This window comes from Macrotis lagotis, chromosome 1, assembly GCF_037893015.1.
Source record: "Macrotis lagotis isolate mMagLag1 chromosome 1, bilby.v1.9.chrom.fasta, whole genome shotgun sequence".
Taxonomy (NCBI): Eukaryota; Metazoa; Chordata; class Mammalia; order Peramelemorphia; family Peramelidae; genus Macrotis; species Macrotis lagotis.
Window position 1 is genome coordinate 291827737 of NC_133658.1, and position 14177 is coordinate 291841913.

At 37.7% G+C, this 14177-nt stretch overlaps 1 long non-coding RNA gene across 1 annotated transcript in view; it reads right to left on the reverse strand.

Annotated features, from left to right (window-relative positions):
* LOC141505271 (uncharacterized) overlaps positions 1-14177 on the reverse strand; it is a 274924-nt gene that overhangs the window by 4740 nt on the left and 256007 nt on the right. The window lies entirely within an intron of this gene.

Genomic DNA, 14177 nt, shown 5'->3' on the forward strand with positions numbered 1-14177 from the left:
ACTGGGGAACATTTGGGGAGTCTGTCAATTTAGAAAACAAACTTTGTCCATTTTTAACTATCCACATATAAATTACTCTCTTTGTGGATTCTCTGCAATCAGTTTTTAGTCCCAAAATGAATCTTTCTAGATATTCCTCCTGTTCCCCCCTCAGCTGGTATGTGTCTAGAAACTGCAGACTAATTCCAATGGTAGCCTTAGAAAAAAGGTAAATATGACCTTGGGCAAATCACTTAACCCCATTGCCTTGCAAAAACAAAATAAAATAAAACAGAAAAAGAAAGTATATCCATATACACTTTTGTCCAATTCTCTCCCTCACCCTCAACCAAAGAAAGCATAAAATATTTGCCAAAGCAAGATTTATACCAATGTATATAACCATGCCTGTGGATAACTAAGGGATAGATGTATTTAAGAGAAAGGCAATATTAACAGACCTGTTTGCCATACTCAGGATTGACCTCAATACATCTTAGATCTCTGACTTTTTTCCCCTCTAGACCCAACTCCCACTTTCTTCCTCAGTTACTGTTCTGAGTCTCTTCTAGAAGCCAGACCATATATTCTCTAACACCCACTAGCTTGTGATGAAAGGGTAAAGAGGACATTTTGTCCAAGCCTACTCAGCTCTCTCTCTCTCTATCTCAAGGCCCACCCCTAGGTCTCATCCTGAGCATGCAGCCATGGCCCCCCACACAAAGTGTGTGATGAATTTTGAAAATATCTTCCCCCCCACCCCTCCCTGGCAGACACAGACTCTGGCCTCTTGAAATTCTGCACACTAATAAAATTGTAACTAATTTACATCCAAGATGAGGAGTGAGTGGCAGTGGTTGCTATGGAGACCATCTCGGGAGCCCAGGCTCCTCCACAGACAAGAGCAGCAGAGAGATCAAGAGATTCTGGGCTCAGGCTGAGGCAGATCCAAATGCCAACTGGTCCTATACTGGCCTCCCTCGCCAGGGCTTCTAGGATGACTGCTTACCCCTCACAGTCCCCCTCACAGGGTCCAGGCAGACCTCTAGGGCTGAAGTAAGCAGGCCAATAGGATAAGGCAGGCATACTCTGCTTGGATGCAGGATTGGTCTTCAGGGACTAGACTCAAAGGAATAATTGCTAGAATCTGTCTCTGCAGTGCTTTATCTGGGGCAACTGTTCTTCCCTCTCTTTCTCCCCTTATCCTGCCAGGCCCACTCTTTCTCTTGCACATCAAGACTCCCATAGAGAAAGATGGAGAACTGACCCTGTTAGTAATATTGCATTACTTTGGAGACTTTTTTTCAGATAAGAGAGAACAATAATGATCTAAGTTCATTGAAACTCTGCCTAGAAATACTGGCATCCTGAGGGTTGTGCTGAACTGTTTTGTAAAAATCCATCTGTGTTTTGGGAAGCTGTCTTCCCCTCACCATGTACCCAAACCTTTGGGATGGAAAGGACCTAATCCAGGTACATGAAAGCCAAGATCTAAATGCTAGACACTATTGAGAGAGCTTCCCAGGTCCCCTCTCTATGTCTGACCCCAGGTTTAGTCTGGCATTCAAAAGACCTGGATTTATATCCTGCTCCACCACTTTGTAACTATGTCACCTTGGACAAGTTCTGTGACTACTCTGAGCCTTGGTTTGTTCATCTATCAAAAAGGACATAAAAATAATTTCCTTATTCACTTTACAGAGGTGTCAAAAATATCAGATATGAGAATGAATATGCCAATTTGTAAACCCTAAAGTGCTTTAGAAAAGTTGAAAAAGGAATAGGAAGAGCAAGTGAATCTATGTACTACTTGTTGAAAGTCTACTATGAGGTTAGGACTGTTTTTCAAGCATACAGAATATCTATCAAATCCAAACTCACTCCCATGGAGCTTCCAGTCTAAGTGGGAAGACAACAGGACACACATGAAATAGCTCAAGAGTTGCCTTTAGCAGAACAGTTAGTTGATAACTTTCTGGACTGCTTCAATATTCATTTCATATTTCGAAAGGTAGAGGAATTACAAAGAGGAGAAACTATTCTGATTTGACCCTCAGTAACAGGGAAGAATGAGTTACTGGACAGAAATCATGGGAAAATTACCAGGAAGTGGCTGGGGGGGGGGGGAGGGAATTAACAATTTCCTCCTAAAGTTTGTGAAAAAGGAGAGGGAAGGGGAAATAGTCTCTAAGACATACCCTCTAGATTTGGGAAGGGAAGATTTCAGAGTTCCCAGAAAAGTTAGATCATATTCCATAGACTAAAATTCTCTGGGAAAATCAGCCCAGGAGGAATGTAAAACTCCTTAAAATGAGATGCCAAAAGGTTCCAAAAGAAAAAAAATGTGAATAAGGAAGGAAAAACAAGAATTCTATGATAAGACATGTAATTGCACAAGGAACTCATAGAATAATTGAGACTGTAAAAAGATACAGAAAAACAAGGTCAGGTCAAGCAAAAAAAAAATAAATTTAAGGATGAATTAAGTGGAATGATCTAGAAGAATAGCATAAGGAGAATTAAAGCTTAGGAAGAACTGAGACTGGTAAGTTAGAAGAGCAACAAAAAGACTTATTTCACTTTAGTAGCTATATTGAGGGAAAAAAGATCAGAGTAGTGGATGGAAGGATGATAGTTGAGAAAAAGAGTAGAACAACTCAGCTTTTATTTGTCTTGTTTTCTCTACCTAGGAGAACAAGCCTTGAACTCAAAGACAAAATCAAAATAGTTAATTGTGAGTTGCTGCCCAAGCTAAGGAAGACAATATTAAGAAAATACCTGAAGTTTCCCTTGATCACTTAAAATTACTTGAACCAGATAAGCTATAGTTTTCTTCATTAAAAGACCTGGCAAATGGCATCTGCTGATCTGCAGATCTTTTCTAGATAGTCACCAACAAGCTGTATAATAATCTGCTCTAGAACATTCCTATGGTATCAAAGTCCTGCTCCCTGGTCTATAATTTGAAGATTCTATTCTCTTTTTTTTAAATCAAAACTGTCTCTGTCTTTCTCCAGAATTTTGAATTTCTCCAATTCTCCCGAATCTTCCAGATATCATTAACATCTTCTAAAAAAAGAAGTCTTGAAAATAAATATCAGCATGGTTTCATCAGTAACTGAGCAAATCTTATTTCCTCTTTCAAGAAGGTTACCAAACTCCTAGATGGCAGAAAGCTATAGACAGATATATTTTATCTGGATATTAACAAAGCATTTGATAAAGAATATCATATTATTCTTTTAGAAAAGTGTAAGGCATGTGGACCAGACAACAATACAATTAAATGGTATTCAAAACTGGTTGAATGGTCAGATTCAAAGGTTAGTCATTAATGGTTCAAGTTCTGTTTGGCCAAAATTGCCCAATGAAGTATTCCCACAGATCTGTATTGATCTTGACTCTATTATGTTTAATACTTTTTTGTCAGTAATTTGGACAAAAACATAAAGGGTTTGTTCATCAGATTTGCAGATGACAGAAATCTGAGAGGGATAGCTAACACATTAGATGACTGTCAAGATTTTAAAATGTTATTGAATTCCAATGGGTTAAATCTACCAAGATTCAATAGGTACAAATATAAAGTCTTTCACTTGAGTTCAAAAACAATCAGTTTCCCATATACAAGATGGAGGAGATCTTTTGTCTGAAAATAGATCAGCATTGGGGGTTTGTGGACTCCATGCTCAATATGAGTCAGAAATGTGATGTAGCATCCAAAAAGGCTAATGTGATCTTAGCTTACATTAAGAGAGGCATAATTTCCGGGGATAAGGTGGTGACAGTTTTGCTGTACTCTGTCCTGATCAGATTATATCTTCAGTAATGTATTCAGCTCTGGTCACTCCCATTTAAGAAGGTCATTGTTAAGTGTCCAGAAGAGGGCAACCAGAATGGCGAGGAGCCTTGAATCTATGCCATATGAGGCTAGGTTGAAGCATGGCTAGCCTGAAGAAGAGATGACTTAAAGGGAGCTATGATAGCTATGTTTAGGTACTTGAAAGATGTAATATGTAGAAAAGAAACAAAACTTACATTGTGGTCCCAGAGGACAACACTCAGAGAAAAGAAGCCAAGAGATAAGTTAAGCTAGATAACAGGAAAATATCTTAAGACTTGAGCTGTCCAAAATTAAAAAGGGGATGATTTGGGAGGTGGACCCCTCCTTGGAGGTCTAGAAGCATTAATAATTAATGGCCATTTGTTCGGTATGTTCCATCAGGGATCACTGTGGGATGGGTATGAGTTAGACAAAATGGTCATTGAATTCCTTCAAATTCTGCAATTCTGTCTATAAACAATATCTAGATCTCTAGGCATTCAGAGGGGGAAAAAGGATTAAAGTGGGCTTTATTTTTAGTTAGGGTAGGAGAAGACCCTCTTCATGGAGACTCTCCTCTCTCTCTCTCCTCTATCAGGTTATCGTAATAGTGCCTTGACTGTTCTCCCAGCCTCCAGTCTATTCCCTCATCAATCCACTCTCCATACAGCTGCTCAAGTAATCTTCTTAATACATCTCTATATATTACTCTCTACTCAAAAACCTTAAATGAGCCTTCCTTGTCTAATGAAAAAGGGCATCAACTCCTGAAACTAAAATTCAAGGTCTTCCTCAAACTGATTCCATTTTGTCCCACAGTAACTTGAGCTAACAGTTTTTATGATGTTGTATCCGGACTTACGAGTACTTTCCATTTTAGTTCTACCATGCTTTCTCCTGTCTCTCTGGAGCAGCTAGGTCTAGAGTCAGAAAGATTTGAGTGCAAATATGACCTGAGATACTTACTACCTGTGTGACCCTGAGCAAACCCTATTTGCCTCAGTTTTCTCATCTGAAAAATGAGCTGGACCTCTCATCAATTCAGTGACCAAAGACAATTATGGAAGACCTGTTATGGGAAATGATATCCACATCCAGAAGAAAAAAACAAACACTATGGAGTCTGAATGCAGAGCAAATCATACTATGTTCCCTTTTTAAATTTTATTTTTCTCATGTTTCCCCCCCCTTAGTTCTAATTCTCTTTCACAACTCGACTAATATGGAAATACATTAAACATGATCATACATATATGTGTACAACAACCAGATTGTTTGTTGCCCTAGGGTGGGTGGAAGGAAAGGAGGGTAGTAGAAAAATATGGAACTCATAAACTTGCAAATGGATGAATGCTGAAAACTATCTTTGCAAGTAATTGAAAAATAAAATAGAATAAAATAAAGTGCAGAAGAAAGAAAATGGACTGGAGAAGGAAATGATCAGCCAAAAAAACTCTAAAAGGGGTCATGAAGAATCAGACTTGACTGCAAAAACTGAAACCTCCCACCTTTATCTTCCTATTCAAGTTGTGCTCCAGATGTGGAATGAGCACCTCTACCCTTCTATTCATTGAAATTCCTCTTTCTTCAAGGCCCTACTCAGATGAAAACTCTTTCTCAGGGTTTCTTTCCAAGATACCTCCCATCTCCTTAACTATCTCCCAAGTGAAAGTGATTTTGACTTCTTTTTCCAATGTTGGGATTAGGGAAGGAACTATTTTAATGAAATCAAATCAACAATCAAATCAATCACTAATTTCCCCTGAGCCTCAGTATTCCTATCTGTAAATGGAGGGAGTTGGACAAGATTGTATTTATAGTTCCACTTGACACCTAAGATTTTGTGGTTATTCTTGTCTGGTCCTTCAATGGCACAGATTTGGGTGATGATACTTACCTTTTTCTTCATAAACATACTTTTCTATCAAGCCAACCAGATAGAGTCAGAGTCACAATCTATGCTATATTCAGGGTCAGGCTTTGTAAACCTAATGCTTTATATGTTTTAGAAACTATTTATTGCTCCTATAGACCCTCCTTGGCCTGCCCAGTTCTGGCTTATTAGGAAAGTTACACAAGTTAAAACTGACTCAGATCTTCCAAGATAAGCATCCAATATCTTTAGCCCTAATTCACCCTGAACACAATCAAGAGACAACCAAGGCCTAAAGCAGGAACTTTGTGGAAATAAGCCCCACACATTTGGTCATAAAAGAAATATCAGTGTTAAAGATCAGTCCATCATCAGGAACATTGTACCTAACATGGGGATTGGGTTTGAAGTTTGAGTTAGGAACTTTGATAAAGTACTGTTACTACACTGGAAATCTCTGTTCTTTTCCCAAATGCCACTAGAATCAGAACTTGAGAATTGGCAGAGTTAGGTCTAATCTCCTTTGTTCACAGATGAGGAGGTGGAAAGCAAAGGTAACTGCCCAAGGTCACACAACTACCTGAGTGTAAAGCAGAATTAGAATCCAGCCAGGTCTCATGCATTCCTAGTCCAGAGTGCCTTTCCTTATACCAAGTTACCTTAACCCAAAGAACAGCCTTTGGTCATGAAGGAGACATGAGCCACATGATAGTAAAAAGGAAGTCCATTTATTGACTAGCCTGACCACAGCACACAACATCCTACCACAACTTAAAAATCTGCAAGAGTAAATTGTGATCACCGGGGAAGCTAGAGTACTGGGCCTTGAATCAAAAAGACTCATCATCCTAAATTCAAATCCCACCTCAGATACTTACTAGCTGTGTGACCCTGGGCAAGTCATTTAACCCTGTTTGCCTCAGTTTCCTCATCTGTAAAATGAGCTGGAGAAGGACATAGCAAATCACTCCAGTATCTTTGCCAAGAAAACCTCAAATGGAATCATGAAGAATCTGAAATTGAAATGAGTGAACAACAACAAATTGTGACCATATAAAAAAGTATTACCTGACAGTTCTATACTGTTTTAATCTTCTTTAGTTAAGCAGTTAGAAAGTGCAATGAATAGAATCCTGAACCTAGAGTTAGGAAAACCTAAGTTTCAAATCCAGCCTCAGATAATTTCTAGCTATAGTATTGCTGCCTGACTCAGTTTACTTATCTGTAAAATAGGAATAAAAATATCACCTAGTCCCCAAAATCAATGGGAAGCATAGATCCAATAATATTTGTAAAGCATTTAGCTTTACCATGTCTGATACATGATGGGTTCTTATTAAATACTTGTTCCTTTACCCTCCCTCTTTTAAACTTCCTTCAGTGTGTTCATATGTGTTATCACAACTTGGTAACTTACCAGCCACTTGTCCACAGGCAAGTCACTAAACCACTATGGACTTCATTCTCTTCATCTGTAAAATGGGGATAACCATATCTATATTATTTTTATCACTAGACAATGATGAGAAAAGTATTTTGGAAATTTTGAGAACCTATCAATGTAACTATTTATTCTTATCTAATTGGATATTTGTAATAACACTGAGAAGTAAGGTCCCATTTGATAAACAAAGAGACACAGTTAGGGGAGTAGTCACCCAACAGGCAGTACCATTACTGAGTCTAGAATCCAGGACCAGTGACCTTGTCTATTGAGACATGTTATTTCTCAGTCATGTGAGGAGATTCTGAAGAGGATAGGAATAAAAGTAGAAAAGCAAGACAGGATATTCAATTTGGAAGAACTCCAACAGAAACACATGGGGAGTGTAATGGGAGCTCTGGATTCTGGATTCTGATCCCCCTTTTTTGGGTCATTGGCTTTTCTCTTAACCTCTACTTACTCAGTTTTTGAGAACAGAGCTTGTCTTTCATTTCTCTAAAGATAAAATGAAGTGTAGAGCTTCAACTAGTTTATTTAATGAAAATTTTTGCCTGCAAAAGGAAATTTTCTCTATTCAGTTCATGAGTATCTAAAAATCTCAGTCTACACTCCTGGTATACCCTCAATGCAGTTGGGTACAATGAACATAAGCTCCTTAAGGGAAGCCATAGTTTTATTTTTTCCATTTTATTCCAGCACCCAGAACAGGAAGTGTGGTAGGTTCCTCATAAATGAAGGAGACACACAAAGTTTTTAAAAAGTCGATGTCCCGGCTCTCATAGAACTTATAGTTCAGAAGGGGGATAAAGTATAAGAACAGTTAATTATGACACAGAATATTACAACTTAAAAGCATTGGATGGATTCCTGAATTCCAAGAAGGAAAGTCATTCCTGATGGGGGCATTTCAGAAAAGGCTTCATGGAGGAAGTGGTAATTAAGCTAAATTATAAAGAATAGGAATAAGTAGCATGGCTACTTGCACCTGGTAGCTTACTAGCTAACCTAAAATATTTTGTTATGTAAAATAAACATATTCCCTTAAAATGTAATATGGGGGTATTGGATTAGATGATCTTGAAGGTTCCCTCACGCTTTAACATTACATGATTCTTTGAGGTAGCTTAGCACAGTGGAGAGAACACTGGATTTACAGGTAATCAGGAAGATTTGAGTTCAGATTTTGGCCTTAGACACTCACTAGTTGTGTGACACTGAGCAAGTCACTTCACCCTGTTGCCTCAGTTACTCATCTGTTAAATGAGCTGGAGAAGGAAAAACAAATGATTCCAGAATCTCTGCCCAAAAAAGCCCAAATAGGATCAGAGAACATGACTGTAAAACAATTGAACAACAAAAATTCTAAGTCAGTACTTTCAGAATGCCAACAGAAAAATGTCAGGCTCAATCCTCAGTTTCTGTTTCAATAAAAGTCCTCACATTGTTGTATCATCTTTCTCTGGAGAATACTACATTTAATTGTCTTAGAAACTTCCGGCACCACATTTGTGACCCATTCCATTCATCTGATGGTTTTTCAGTGGAATCAGAATTTCCAAATAAAGCATTTACTCTTAAGGGGTATTTCATCTTGAGCTTGGCAGGGAGATAAAGCAAGGCCTTGTTGAGGACAAGCTCGCCCAAGTGAGAAAGAACTTTGAAGCTGAGAGGTAAGGTTGTGTGTAGAAAACTAATACCTTCTGAGGATGAAATAGTGGGCTCCCTTTTCCCCAGATGCCTGGGAGATTTCTCTAACTTTAACTTTCAGGTCCCTGAAACATGTAATTATTCTCCATCTTTTGACCCAGCCCAGCTCAGTTGCAGTTTTCTGACTGAGTGGTCCAACCGCATACTTCCATCTTTAACCCCCAATGCTATATATATCACATAAATTGAACTAGGGAAAAGACTTCCTATTTACTTATTTTTGAGGCCCCCATCCTCAAGGCCCAACTCTCTTCTGAATTGTGAATTCTAGACAATTTGTGCAGTAGAACAGATACAGGGTGGTGAGGGCAGGGAAAGAGGACAATAAGACTTTTTGAGTGTATCGCTTCTGCTATACCTCAAACCCTTGCCCCATTCCCTATACAACAACATCCTACTTGTCCAGAATTCTACTTTTCAGCACAAAGTTGAGAGGCAATAAAGAAGCAAAAAAGGCTTCTGGATATCCAAAATGTCACAAAATTCATACACCAAATTTAACTACGTTACCCAGAATAGTCCCTTGGGTCCTTACTCTCACTGGACATAATTCTGACAGATTTTGTTAGATGATTTTCCAGTCCACAATTAGAAGCTACAAATCAGAAAGAAGAGTTAGTGATCTTAAAGACAGGAACACTGGAAGAAATGAAAAGTAATTCTAGCAACAAAGATTGAGAGAGAAAAACTACAAAAAGTTGACAAAAGAACTCAAGAATCCCAGCAACCTAGAATTGCTTAGCATAGTTTAAAATAGTTCTAAATGTTTCAGTAACCTTCTGAGGGCTATCTGTAAGTGGGATTTAGTACTAAACAACTTTCTGTTTAGCATCCCAGTTGTTCCCAGGCATGCAGACCAGTATAAATGCAGATATTGGTTTATGAAGAACCATAAATAAATTATTCCACACTGGAATATGGTTATATCTGCCAAAGCTAAGGGAGGTGGAGGGAAGACTGGAGGAAATCTGACTTATGTGGAGGAGGAGACATTGTCATGAAAAAGTTGAAGGAGGACCTGAAAACAAGTTTAAAGTATTTGGAAGACTGGAATGAAGAAGAGAAGTTCTACTTACTGCTTGATCCTGGGGGGGGGGGGGGGGCAGAATTTCAGAAGATTGGGACTTGAATTCTGGCTATGTCAGTCAATTTGTCTCTCTGAACCTATTTCTTCATCTGTAAAAAGAAAGGGTTAAACTAGCTAATATTTATTTATTTATTTTAGGTTTTACAAGGCAATGGGGTTAAGTGGCTTGCCCAAGGCCACACAGCTAGGTCATTATTAAGTGTCTGAGGCGGGATTTGAACTCAGGTATTCCTGACACCAGGGGCCAGTGCTCTATCCACTGTACCATCTAGCCGCCCCTAAATTAGATGATCTTTTAACAATTACAGCTGACTTTTATATAGCCCTTTCAGATTTCCAAAGTATTTAACATATATTACTTCATGTAGTCTTTAAAGTCCCTTCTACTTCTATAATGTAGTATAGCACAGTGTAAAAAGAGACCTGAACCAAAGTCAAGTTGTTGCTCTTTTACTTGTGTTCTGTGTGTCTCAGACAAATCACAACCTTCCTGGGCCTCAGTTTCCTCCTCTGGAAAATGAGTGTGCTCAACAAGATTGCCTCTAGCTAAAATCTCTAGACATAAGATTTTATGATTCTGAATTACAGGACACAATGTTTGGCTTTGAAATAAGGAGACATTTGGGGCAGCTAGGTGGCACAGTGGATAGAGCACCGGCCCTGGAGTCAGAAGTACCTGGGTTCAAATCCGGTCTCAGACACTTAATAATGACCTAGCTGTGTGGCCTTGGGCAAGCCACTTAACCCCATTGCCTTGCAAAAACCTTAAAAAAAAAAAAAAAAGAAAAGAAAAGAAATAAGGAGACATTTGCTTAATAATCAGCAATCTGACACTGGAATGGATTACTTTGTGAGAGATTAACTTCCAGGTGTTTAGAGGTTTTTCAAGAGAAGCCTGGATGATCTCTTGTCACTGAAATCAGAGAAGGAATCATTGTTCAGATACAGGTGGGAAAAAATGACTTCGAGCTCCTTCCATGTTCTGAGATTCTATAGAAGTTATCTTGAGATCCATATCCTTCTATACATTCTTTTCTAGAATCAGGAGAGAAAACTCACTTGCTAGTGCTGCTTTCCTTTTTCACACCTTCTTTACAATTTTTCTCATGCGTGCATTCTGTTCTGTTATTTGTAACTATGCCCTCTTTCTCCCTGATTCCTCTGTAAACTCCATCTCAATTTCTGTTAAAGTTTCTACCATCCTTCCAAGTCACCTAGGTTTAGCATTATCACTAGTAGACCTGTATCCCAAAGAGATCATAAAAAAGGTGAAAAGCCACATGTACAAAAATATTTATAGCAACTATGTAATGACAAAGAATTTAAAATTGAGATGATGCCTATCCATTTAGTAGTGATTGAACAAAATGTGGTCAGTGAATATGATGGAGTACTATAGTTCTGTAAGAAATTATGAGCAAGGGGCAGCTAGGTGGCATAGTGGATAAAGTACTGTCCCTGGAGTCAGGAGTACCTAGGTTCAAATCCAGTCTCAGACACTTAATAATGACCTAGCTGTGCGGCCTTGGGCAAGCCACTTAACCCCATTTGCCTTGCAAAAAAGACCTAAAAAAAAAAAAAAAGAAATTATGAGCAGGTAGACTTCAGAAAAACCTTGAGAGATCTGTATGAACTGATGTTAAGTCAAGTGAGCAGAACCAGGACAACATTGTACACATTAATATTGTACATAAGTGATATTGTGTGATGATCAACTATAATGGACTTAGTTCTCAGTAGTTCAGTGATCAAGGACAATTCTAATACTTGTGATGGAAAATGTCATTCACATCCAGAGGAAAAAACTATGGAGTCTGAATGCAGGCCAGAGCATACTATTTTCATTTTTAAAACTTGTTTTCTCATGGTTTTTACCCCTTTAGTTCTGGTTCTTTTTTTACAACATGACTAATATGAAAATATGTTAAAAATGATTGTGTATATATATATATATATATATATATATATATATATACAATCTATATATGATTATACACCATCATGGGGAGGGATAATAGAAGGGAGGGAGGTAGAAAAACATGTAACTCAAAAGCTTACAAAAATATGAGTTGAAAACTGTTTTTGCACAGAATCAGAAAAAACAAAATAAAATATTCAATCACCCAGGTTCACAACATTGAAGTTACCCCTGATTCTTCACTCTTCCTCACATCCACTAGTCAATCCACTGTCAAGTTTTATCATTTATTTCTCCACAACATTTCCCACATTCATCTTCACTCCCTATTTCAAACTCTCATCATCTCTTGATTGAACTACTGCAATAGTCTTCCAATTGATCTCTCTGTCCTCAGGTTCTTTCCTCAACAATTCATCATCCATATAGTAGCCAAATGTATATATTCTTAAAACACAAATCAAATCATGGAACTTCTCAACTCAAAAAGAAGCAATAGTTCTCTGTTGTCTTAGGATAAAATACAAACTCCTATTTGAAACTTGGGGCCCTTTACAATATGGTTCTAATCTTTATTTCCAAACTAATTTCACCTCATTTTCTTCACCCACTCTATATTCTAGTCAAATGGAACAAATTGTAGTTCCCCATTTAACATTGCTGTCTTTCTTGTTTGTCTTTGCACTAGTTGTCACCATACCTAAGATGCTCTTCCTTCTTTTTACTCTCTAGAATCCCTGGCTCCATTAAGGCTAAGGGAAAGTACAAGGCCACTCCTGATCTCCACATATATGGTGTTTCTTTCTAATATAATGGAAGTTCTTTGAGGGCCTAACACATTCATTTTTGTCTTTGCATCCCCAGGGCCTAACACATAACAGGCATTAAAAATGCTTGTGAAATAGGTAATTAAAGATAACTTGTCTCAGTCATCCTTGCATTACCCAGCATTGATTATAGTGCTGTGCATAAATCAGATACAACTAAATAAAAACTGAACTTTTATAGAAAGATATTTTATCTACAACACTAAGGACCATTGCAAGATTTTGTTTCATGAGGTTGAAAAGACTGCAACACATTAAAAAATAAAGAACCATGGAGAAGAACTAGAATAAAAGATACCATTAAAGAAGTAAATGATTGAAAAAGAATGGGCTGCTCATGAGATGAGGTCAAAGGATAACCAATAGATGGCCCATTTTCCTTACTATTAGATAATAGTGTAAATAGATAATCTCCATAGATAAATGGTCAAAGTATGTTGGACAGACAATTTTCAAAGGAAGACATCCAAACTACTAATAACCATATGAAAAAATGGCACCAAATTATAAATTGAAGAAATATGATTCTTGAGAGGTCATGAAATGGACAGAAATAAGTTGTACTGGAAAGAGCATTGAACTTAGAATCAGAAAACCAGAGTATGGAACCTAGCTCTCCCACTTAATCAGTGTGTGGCCTTGGGCAAATTGCTGCATCTCTGGGATTTCAGTTTCCCCATCCATACATCTTAAGGGGCTTCAAAGGCAGTTCTAGTTTTAAGTAATTTTTCAGGGGTGGCTAGGTGGTGTAGTGGATAAAGCACCAGCCTTGGAGTCAGGAGTACCTGGGTTCAAATCCGGTCTCAGACACTTAATAATTACCTAGCTGTGTGGCCTTGGGCAAGCCACTTAACCCCATTTGCCTTGCAAAAACCTAAAAAAAAAATCCTAATAAGTAATTTTTCAGGTTCATTTTGAGCTTGATGATCAAATGTGAAGTAGGAAGCATTATTATATTTTCAATTGAAATGTCTATTATATGTTTTATAACACTGACACACCCTCAATCACTTTCATATTCATCTTGTAATCCTTGTCATAATTCCTAAGCTTTTGAGATACTTATGTTTTAATTTTGTAAAGTAACATGATGTGAGGAATATAATTTGAGTTACTTTCAAATTTTGTAACTTTGAAATAGACACCTAATTTGGTTTTATTATGGAGTTAAATAAAACTTCACATCATATCGGCAAAGATGACAAAAAAAAGAAAATTACAAATATTGGAGAGGTGATGAGGAAGCAGGCACAACAATGCACTGTTGGCAGAACTGTGATTGGGTCCATCCATTCTGAAAAACAGTTTGGAATTGTATCTCTAACTGCACATTCAACTGTGCATACCATTTTGCCTAGATGTTACCTCTTCTATACCTTTAGCCAGAGGTATGCTGGTAAAAGTTTAGCAACCAACTTTCCCAGGGGTGGGGGTAGGAATATATACACTGAACACACTTTAAGTTTAATTTACATTATTAACATTTTCTTCATTACTTTCTTAAGTATAAAGAATCAAC